The 7,993-nt window shown below is 40.2% G+C and overlaps 1 non-coding gene across 1 annotated transcript; it reads left to right on the top strand.

Annotated features, from left to right (window-relative positions):
* Positions 1-7,604: 7,604 nt before the first annotated feature.
* Positions 7,605-7,711, top strand: LOC127133381 (small nucleolar RNA R71). Its single transcript, XR_007807360.1, has one exon. It is a non-coding gene; the product is annotated as a small nucleolar RNA R71 (small nucleolar RNA).
* The last annotated feature ends 282 nt before the right edge of the window (positions 7,712-7,993 follow it).

Here is a 7,993-nt window from a genome sequence, read left to right as displayed (position 1 = left end):
TTCAGGTTAAGCGCCCGAGCAATAGACTTAATCAATCCTCCGAAAACAATCGGTCCCACTTTATTTAAAGTTAAAGCCATATGCACGAGCATGAACGAGACCGAATTAATTCTTCTATTTATGAGGCTTCCTTGCCAAAATAGAAGCTCTCGAGCATTGAACTTATTTGGATTCTCCCGGCCAAAAATAGTACATGCCAACAGATATCTGAAAACTCTGATGGTCGGGTTATGGATAGTCGAGGCAAGAATTCCTTCAAAAGAATTTATGGAAGTGTTTGACAATCTCTGCCAGAAGGAAAACACCTCGACTGACCAATCCGAATCCAAAGGGGCCTCACAAATAGCACCGTCCCGATGAGAGATTGCTAACAAGCCTGCTAGTTCGTCGATACTGAATTCATATTCAACAGCAAACATTCTAAATCGGACAGTATCAACTGTGCTAGCAGTGTTAGGATTGACAATATAGATTAAAGAACTTAAAAATTCGATTGTCAATCGCTCATAGGTAGGTTCTTTGTTTGAAAATATATTATGCAAACCTAAATTATCTAATAAATAAAATATGCTATGGTAGATACCCAAATTGTAAAGACAATTTTCATCAACATACCTTGTCGGGAGGATCTCCCGATTTTGCAACCGTTCGATAATCTTCCTTTGCCTATCTCCCGGTTTCCCTCCTCGAAGAATGAATCCATTAAACTCCATTATATAGCTCTTGCAATGTGACGAAGAAGATGAAGTGGGTTTGTAAAAAGGTGTGATTTTTATGAGTTTTGACGGATGAAAATGAAAATGGAAGTTGGGAAAATGATTTGTATGGTGTGAAGATGAGAAATGTGTGAGCTTTTGTGGGGTTCAAAGGCGTTTTTGCAAGGTGGAAAAATGGGTTTTGAAGGTTTGAAGGTGTGAAAATGGTGAAGAAGGGGAGTCTGCCCCGAGCTTATACAGACGTTGTGGCGGGCGCCACAGGGTCTATGGCGGGCGCCACAAGGCAAAATTTGGATGGGCCGGATTTTGGTCATTTGGCTTGGGCTTCTCGTTGTATTTTTGGTTTGGGGGGTCCGGATAGCGTTTGTCTTGTAATTTCCTAGTAACGTGAGGCTTGCATAATTTTATAAAAATAAAATTTAAACATTAGACTAAAAAATAAATAAACAACTATAATAAAAATGTAAATAAAATAAACAAACATAAAACACATATATATATATATATATATATATATATATATATATATATATATATATATATATATATATATATATATATATATATATATATATATATATATAAATGTAGAAATATCAATGTGCTGACATAGTTAATAAAATATTCCAAATGCAATTATATAAAATAAGTTATGTAAATGCGAAAAATATAAGCATAAATGAGACAAAATAAAATGAGATGGTAAGATCAAATAGTAGGGGGTTCGTCTTCCTGAGTAGATCCACGGAGCAAGGCTATCTCCTGCCTAAGCTCTGCGATCTCCTGGTATAAACAGTCGGCCTCGGTAGCGTGTGTGAGATCAGATACTCCCATCTGTAAGGTGAGGTCAGCCACCTCCTGTCTAAACTCTGCGATCTCTCTACGACACTCTGCAATATGGGTGCGAATGTCTGGAGTCTGCAATGATAAATTGTTAGAGAATACAGTGATCCTGGGAGAAGGTGGTGTAGGAATATACTCAGCAATAGGTGGTGATCTCGTCTCCTCGATAGTCTCTCCCTGGCCCTCCAGAGCATAACTCCAGTTTGCTGGGTCATGCACACTAGTCATCATAGGATCAGGCAGTGTAAAATAATGAATCGCCTCGCTATCGACCAACAATCTGAAATGTCTTGGGTTGAAGGAGGATCTCCTCATCAACCCTTTGGTCAAGCAAAAGTCGGAATCCATGGTAGTGTACCCACAGTAGGTCCGGAGATGTAACAGCTTGCGAGATAAACCTAAGGCGATGGCGATCTGTGTGATGATCCCTCCTACACGAATGACTCCTTAGACGATCTGGAAACACCGCTGAGGCCACATAACAGAAAGTTCCCACATGCTACTGGGCGAGACTAGGATGCACAAAATAGTAGGAAGATCTCCTCCTCACTCAGTAATGTCTCAGCATCCGGTCTTCCTAGGATGGAATGTGCCAGTATCATCTGGAAGTATCTAAAAGCAGGGTTATGTATAGCCTGGGATAACTGTGTAGAAGGATCCTGGCTCCCTCCACCTGAGATGTCACTCCAGAACTTTTCCACTTCCTTCCCTAGAAAGTATCCCATCGGTGTCTCAGGGGTAGCGTCAAGGGTGGTCTGGAAGCGTGATAGGTCACCGAAATGTTTCTGGCTGAAAGAGTACTCAACTCCAAAGAGCCTGAAAGTAGCATACCCATCCGGCCCAGAGTACGGGTCATAATCAAATGAATTGAGGAACTCCAATGTCAAGTTCCTGTAGGTGTTACTCAGGTCGTCAGCGAACTCGTCCCAATGAAGCTGGTGGCTCAGAAATCGGATACTCGGCTCAATGCTCAGTGCCTCCATGCAGTGCTGATCTGGATAACGTGTGGGAGCCATAGGGCGCTGATAAAGAGTGATGTAGCGCTCTCTCTGAGCATCATCTCTATAGGCTACGTGCATATCTTCGAAATCCTGCATCCTTTAAAAGTTAGGAAAGGGATCCTGAAAATACAAACCACTCAAATATTTAGTCTCGGTGAAATAAAAATTAAATTAAATTAAATTAAATAAATGCAAAAAAGTAAAATGAAAAACCATGGGTTGCCTCCCACGCAGCGCTTGTTTAACGTCATTAGCTTGACGATCAAAATTTATACACCTGTAGTAGTAGGAATCGGTGGATCAATCAGAGTGTGGCTTAAGTAGTACGTTGGAATGTCTCCTCCTTTGTAGAGCTTCAGTCTTTGTCCATTTACAATGAATGGACTACAGGTTTCGTTCTTGATTTCTACGGCTCCGGATCTCAGAATCTTGGATACTTCGAAAGGGCCAGTCCATCTTGAGCGTAGCTTCCTAGGGAAGAGTCATAACCTAGAGTTGAAAAGGAGAACATGGTCGCCTATATTGAAGTTTTTCTTTACTATTCTTTTGTCGTTCCCGGCTTTTGTTCTCTCTTTGTATATTTTTGCATTCTCGTAGGCAGATTGCCTAAGTTCTTCTAGTTTGTGAATGTCTAGGATACGCTTTTCTCCAGCGGTCAGGTAGTCTAAATTCAAAGTTTTAATGGCCCAATAGGCCTGATGCTCTAACTCAAAAGGTAAGTGACAGGATTTTCCATAAACTAGTTGGTAGGGAGTTGTTCTTATAGGGGTTTTGAAAGCGGTTTGGTAGGCCCATAATGCTTCTTGAAGCTTCTGAGACCAGTCTCTCCTAGAGATAGAAACGGTTTTTTCTAGGATTTATTTTATCTCCCTATTGGATACTTCTACTTGGCCACTAGTCTGTGGGTGATATGGTGTTGCTATTCTATGCCTAACTCCATATTTTCTTAAAAGTTTATCAAATATTCACGATATGAAGTATGATCCTCCATCGCTTATGACTAAACATGGTTTTCCGAATCTAGGGAATATATAGTTTTTAAGTAGCTTAATCACCACCCTAGTGTCGTTTGTGGGTGCAGCTATAGCTTCAATCCACTTAGACACGTAGTCTACAGCTACTAAGATATACCTGTTTCCTAATGATGGTGGGAAAGGTCCCATGAAATCTATACCCCATACGTCGAAGAGTTCTACTTCCTGAATGTTTCTTAGAGGCATTTCGTCATGCCTTGAAATATTTCCACTGCGTTGGCATCTATCACATTTGACAATGCAAGCATAGACATCACGCCACATGGTAGGCCAGAATAGGCCAGCTTGAAGAATTTTGGCGTATGTCTTAGAGGTGCTCGCATGTCCACCATAGGGTGCAGCGTGACAATGCTCAGTTATACTATTTACTTCCTCTTCTAGAACGCAACGGCGAAAAATGCCATCTTTTCCCCTTTTGAAAAGGAGTGGTTCGTCCCAATAAAAGTTTCTCACATCGTGGAAGAATTTCTTCTCGTGGTGGTAGTCAAGATCAGGGGGTACGATATCAGCGGCTAGGTAATTAACAAAGTCTGCATACCAGGGTACGTTACTTACTGCTAAGGAATTTTGGAAGTGCTCATGAGGGCCTAGGTTATCATCTTCAATGGTTTCTAGTCTAGCTATCAGTCTATCATAGGCGAAATCATCATTTATGGGTACTAAATCTGGTTTTAGATGTTCTAACCTAGAAAGGTGATTGGCTACTACATTTTTAGTGCCTTTTTTATCTCTTATATCTAAATCAAACTCTTGTAGTAACAGAATCCATCGTAGTAACCTGGGCTTGGCATAATTTTTGCTTAATAGGTAACGAATGGCAGCGTGATCAGTGTAAACTATAATTTTTGCTCCTACTAGATAAGATCTAAATTTGTCTATAGTGAAAACTACAGCGAGTAATTCTTTTTCAGTTGTTGCGTAGTTAAGTTGGGCAGCGTCTAGGGTTCTACTGGCATAATAAATGGCATGTAAGTTTTTATCTTTCCTTTGTCCTAGAACGACTCCAACCGCATAATCACTAGCATCGCACATTATCTCAAAAGGTTCTGGCCAATCAGGTGGTTTCATAATAGGTGCTGATATTAGTGCTTGCTTTAAAAGATTAAATGTGTCATTACATTTTCCATCGAAAATGAATTCAGCATCTTTCATTAAAAGGCCAGTTAAAGGTTTAGTTATTTTGGAGAAGTCCTTGATAAAACGTCAGTAGAATCCAGCATGTCCAAGGAAGCTTCAGACTTCTCTGATAGTTTTGGGTGGTTTTAGGTTTTCTATAACTTCTATCTTAGCTCTATCTACCTCTATACCCTTTTCGGAAACTATATGTCCTAAAACAATCCCTTCGGTCACCATGAAATGACACTTTTCCCAGTTTAGCATGAGGTTCACCTCCACGCATCTCTCCAGGATTTTCTCAAGGTTAGCAAGACAATTGTGGAAATCAAATCCGCAAACCGAGAAATCATCCATAAACACTTCCATGATACCATCTAGGTAATCTGCAAAGATTGACATCATGCAACATTGGAAAGTAGCTGGGGCGTTACAGAGACCGAATGACATTCGTCTGTAGGCAAAAGTTCCATAAGGGCATGTAAAGGTAGTTTTTTCTTGATCTTCAGGGTGGATAGGTATTTGGAAGAATCCTGAGTATCCATCCAGATAGCAGAAGTAAGAGTGTCTGGCTAGACGCTCCAACATCTGGTCTATAAATGGTAAAGGGAAATGATCCTTCCTAGTTGCTTTATTTAATTTTCTATAATCTATACACATCCGCCATCCTCCTTCTAAACGTTTTGCTACATGTTCGCCTTTATCTTTTTACACGACTGTGATCACTCTCTTTTTAAGTACTACATGCAAGGGCTCACCCACTTACTATCCGAGATCTGGTAGATTATACTTGCCTCAAGTAACTTAAGAACTTCCTTTTTAACAACATCACTCATTATAGGGTTTATTCTTCGTTGATGTTCTCTGGAGGGCTTTGAATCTTCTTCGAGCGAAATCTGATGCATGCATACGAATGGGCTTATACCTTTCAGGTTAGAGATATTATATCCTAAGGCTGAGGGATATCTTCGTAAAACGCCTAAAAGTTAGTTCGTTTCCTCTTGGCTCAAGGTAGCACTGACTATAACTGGACGATTCATCTCTTCATCGAGGAACTCATATCTCAGATTCTTAGGCAGTTCCTTAAGTTCTAAAGTTGATTTCTTAGGGCATGGTATAGGATATGGGGTAAGGGATAAACATTCGTAAAGGTTATCATCGATGTAGGGTTTTCTAAAGTCATCATCTTCCATTATGAGAGTTGATGGTAACTTAATTATTTTTATGATTTCTTCTTGTTCTAATTCCCTAACACATTCATCAATGATATCTAAGGCATAACACGCGTCTCCCATCACAGGTGCCATAAGAAATTTCGAAAGTATAAATTCTATTTTCTCGTCACCTACCTCAAAGGTCAACTTTCCTCTCTTGACATCTATTATGGCTCCTGCAGTTGATAAGAATGGTCTACCTAGAAGGATTGGTATATCATTGTCCTCTTTGATGTCCATGACAACGAAATCAGTAGGGATAAATAGCTGACCTATCCTAACAGGGACATCTTCTAAAATGCATATCGGATACTTAACAGATCTATCGACTAACTGAAGTGACATCTTAGTAGGTTGTAATTCTCCTAAGTTTAACCTCTCACAAACCGCTAAAGGCATTAAGCTCACACTAGCTCCTAAGTCTAGAAAAGGAATGGAGAAATTTCCAGGATTTTAATCTTTTTTGGCTAACTTATTCTTGGAAATAGAATTGCATTCCAAGGGTTTCGGATCGTCAAGTCTACGTTTGTTGGTAAGGATGTCTTTGAGAAACTTTGCATAAGAAGGTATTTGAGTGATGGCTTCTGTGAAAGGGATTTCTACGTGAAGTTTTTCTATAACTTTAATAAATTTTTGATACTGGTTATTGATCTAGGTTTGTTTGAGTCTTGCGGATATGGTATAGGTGGTTTATATGGCGGGGGTGGTACATAAGTTTTATCTTTAGGTTTTTCTCCTTTTTCTTGTCCTTCCTGTTTTTCAGATTCCTCTAGTTCCTTTACTTCGTCCTTGGGTTTGGTATATTCCTTAGAAGTTTCAGGTTTGCTCAATCTTGGGTTTGGTGGCTCATCATAAGCGTTCCTACTTCGTAGGGTAATGGCATTGGCTTTCCCTCTCGGATTTTGTTGAGGTTGTCCAGGGAACTGTCCTCCAGGTGTGGTCTGGGGGGCTTGGTTTAAAGCTACCGGCGAGATCTGGGCTTCAAGCATCTTGGTATGAGTAACTATTTGGTCAACCTTGGTTCCTAACTGTGTAATTAGTTCATTAACGTGAATGTTCTGGTTCATGAACTCTTTATTTTGTTGGGTTTGAGCAGTGATAAAATTTTCCATAATTTTCTCAAGGCTCGGCTTTGGTGGTATAGGTTGCATAGGTTGATTTGATCTTGGGGCATGATAACCTGATTGTCTCGGAGGTGCATTATTTTGGATAGGGTTATTGTTTTTATATGAGAAGTTTGGGTGATTCCTCCATCCAGGGTTATAGGTATTCGAGTATGGGTTCCCTTGGGTGTAGTTCACTTACTCAAAGTGGGTTTCGTTTAATAGACTGCATTCTGCAGATTGGTGTCCTTTGGTTCCACATATCTCACAATCCGACGAAACTGCGGCTACAGTATTCGGGTTTATGCACATATGCTCGACCTTGAGGGCTAATGTGTCCATTTTGGCTTGCATCATGTCTATAGAGCTTAGTTCATGCACTCCTTCTTGGGCTTCCTTCTTCTCAACTGTCGCTCGTTCGACTCCCCATGATTGATGGTTTTGAGCCATATCTTCAATGAGGGCACTAGCTTCAGGATAAGGTTTGTTCATCAGTGCACCGCATGCGGCAGCGTCGATGGTCATCTTAGTGTTATAGTGAAGTCCATTATAGAAGGTTTGAATGATTAACCCATTTTCTAAACCATGATGTGGGCATGCTCTTAACAACTCTTTATATCTCTCCCAAGCTTCGAACATCGATTCTCCTTGGTTTCGGGTAAATCTAGTCATATGATTTCGAAGAACGACGATCTTACTCAGGGGAAAGTATCTAGCAAGGAATACTCTTCTAAGGTTATCCCAAGTCGTAATGGAATTGGGTGGAAGGGAATCTAACCAAGATAGGGCTTTATCTCTGAGGTAAAAATGGAATAATCTTAAACGTATTGCCTCAGGAGAAGCTCCATTGGTTTTAAAAGTCTCTGCTAATTGAAGAAATATTTTTAAATGTTGGTTTGGGTTCTCAGTAGCGAGACCTGTGAATTGTGTCTGTTGCACTAGTTGCAACAGGGACGATTTAAGTTCGAA

Source organism: Lathyrus oleraceus, chromosome 3 (genome assembly GCF_024323335.1).
Source record: "Lathyrus oleraceus cultivar Zhongwan6 chromosome 3, CAAS_Psat_ZW6_1.0, whole genome shotgun sequence".
Taxonomy (NCBI): domain Eukaryota; kingdom Viridiplantae; phylum Streptophyta; class Magnoliopsida; order Fabales; family Fabaceae; genus Lathyrus; species Lathyrus oleraceus.
This window is presented reverse-complemented; position numbering and strand designations above follow the sequence as displayed.